The sequence below is a fragment of the Saccopteryx bilineata genome, chromosome 2, assembly GCF_036850765.1.
Source record: "Saccopteryx bilineata isolate mSacBil1 chromosome 2, mSacBil1_pri_phased_curated, whole genome shotgun sequence".
Lineage (NCBI taxonomy): Eukaryota > Metazoa > Chordata > Mammalia > Chiroptera > Emballonuridae > Saccopteryx > Saccopteryx bilineata.
Window position 1 is genome coordinate 122,499,166 of NC_089491.1, and position 2,448 is coordinate 122,501,613.

Below are 2,448 nucleotides of genomic sequence, written 5' to 3' on the forward strand. Positions count from 1 at the left end.
GACCTACACAGCAAGAAAAAAAGAATGTAAGCATTTTAGGCAGAAGTTAAATAAATATCATAAGGGAGGGGGAGAAAGGGAAAAGTTAAGTAAAGTTTTAAAAATTACTATTGAAAAAGAAAATTACTCCTCAAACAGATGTATTGAAACATCATCAACAAAAATTTTTAAATGAAAGCATGAAATCATATGCAAAGAGGTTATTCCAAATTTAAAAGGTATACAGAGTTTGGCAAATGTAGGTTTATAGTTGTTCATATGGAAAATAACACAATATTTAATAAATAATAATACAATAATAAACTGTGTTTTGTGTACTCACAACTCTAAACCTACTTTTGCTTAACATTATATATTCAAGTGCATAAAATATGAGTCACAAGTCACATTTGCTTAAGATGCTGCAAGATGAAAAAATAAGAAACAACTAGGTAATGGTCAATGATTAAAATTAAATAGAAGATGGCCCTGGCTGGTTGGCTCAGTGGTAGAGCATCAGCCTTGTGTGCAGAAGTCCCGGGTTCGATTCTCGGCCAGGGCACACAGGAGAAGCGCCCATCTGCTTCTCCACCCCTCCCCCTCTCCTTCCTCTCTGTCTCTCTCTTCCCCTCCCACAGCCAAGGCTCCATTGGAGCAAAGATGGCCCAGGCGCTGGGGATGGCCTTATGGCCTCTGCCTCAGGAGCTAGAGTGGCTCTGTTCTTGACAGAGCGATGCCCCGGATGGACAGAGCATCACCCCCTGGTGGGCATGCCGGGTGGATCCCGGTTGGGCGCATGCGGGAGTCTGTCTGACTGCCTCCCCGTTTCCAGCTTCAGAAAAATACAAAAAAAAAAAAAAAAAAAAAAAAAATTAAATAGAAGTCTAGCCTGACCAGGCAGTGGCGCAGTGAATAGAGCGTCGGACTGGGATGTGGAAGACCCAGGTTCGATACCCCAAGGTCGCCAGCTTGAGTGCAGGCTCATCTGGTTTGAGCAAAGCTCACCAGCTTGGACCCAAGGTAGCTGGCTTCAGCAAGGGGTTACTCGGTCTGCTGAAGGCCCATGGTCAAGGCACATAGGAGAAAGCAATCAATGAACAACTAAAGTGTCACAATGAAAAACTGATGATTGATGCTTCTCACCTCTCTCAATTCCTGTCTGTCTGTCCCTATCTATCCCTCTCTCTGACTCTCTCTCTGTCTCTGTAGAAAAAAAAAATAGAAGTCTAATAAATAGTCATTATGAAAAGAGGCAAAATATGTCAGCCCTTTGATGATTGTTAGCACAATGCAGATAATATATCCTCCCCAAATAAGATTATTTTACTAATTTCATCACCCTTGTTAAACAATCAAATTCTACTGGTAAGGTCCTGGCCATTTAGCTCAATTGGTTAAGAGCATTGTCCAAAAATGACAAGGTTGAGGGTTTGTCCCTTGTCAGGGCACACCTGGGAAGCAACCAATGAATGTATGACTGAGTGGGAGAGCAAATGAATGCTTTTCTTTCCCCTCCTCTCTCTCTCCCTTCCTCTCTCTGTCTCTAAAAAATAAAATATAATAAAATAAGCCCTGGTCAGATAGCTCAGTTGGTTGGAGCGCTGACCCAGAGCTTGGAGTCTGATAGTTGAATTCCCATTGAGGGCACACACAGGAGCAGCTCAATGTTCCTATCTCTCTTCCTGCCTCTTTCCTATCTCCCCTCCGAAAAAAAGAAAAGAATTCTACAGGTAAAAGTTACAATTAAGTATGCATTTCCTTTTAGTTGCAGAGTGTACAAAGAAGAAATATAAATTGAAATGGAAATTAATAGCTTTTTCTTGGAGGGGAAAAATGTTAACAAGGAAGCTGAACATTTACAGCAATCATAGATATCTGAGAAGTCACTACCAATTATACATTATAATTCATGTTAATAACAAATTAATCTGTTTTCTAACTTTACATGAACACATAGCACTTTATATTAAGAAGAAAGAAAGCCAAACCAGCAATTAGAAGTTGAAGCGGATCTTACCAACACGGCAGCCAGAAGTGGTCAGCCGGCTATACAACTTGTGGCAAGTTCTTCCTTGAACGGAAATCTGACCTGAACACTTTCATATCTATCACAGTCCATTCCTTGTGCCAATTATCCATCTGTGTTAGTGAGCAGCAACTCAGTGTCCCCATGGGCCTCTTTTCCTGAGGGAAAATGTAGAAGGAAGTGAATGGAATCACTACAACCTCCCTTGCTGAAGTTGGTCTTGGGGAAAAAATTGGTGGTCATCCAGTCTCTTTTCCACTAGTCTACATTTTTTTTCTTAACTTCAGCTCTCACTTTAGTGGTTCTAACTAACTTATTTGGTTGACGTGACCTAAACCTTCATTTCTAGTGTATCTGAGCCCTCCCCATTTGTTCCTTTCATAGCAGGAGTTGTTGCTCATGTCCATTCATAAGTAAGAGATGGCATGTATGAGAATGGTCTC

The 2,448-nt window shown here is 41.1% G+C and overlaps 1 non-coding gene across 1 annotated transcript; it reads left to right on the forward strand.

Moving 5' to 3' along the window:
* Window positions 1-465: 465 nt before the first annotated feature.
* Window positions 466-541, forward strand: TRNAT-UGU (transfer RNA threonine (anticodon UGU)). The gene has a single exon. It is a non-coding gene; the product is annotated as a tRNA-Thr (tRNA).
* Window positions 542-2,448: the final 1,907 nt, after the last annotated feature.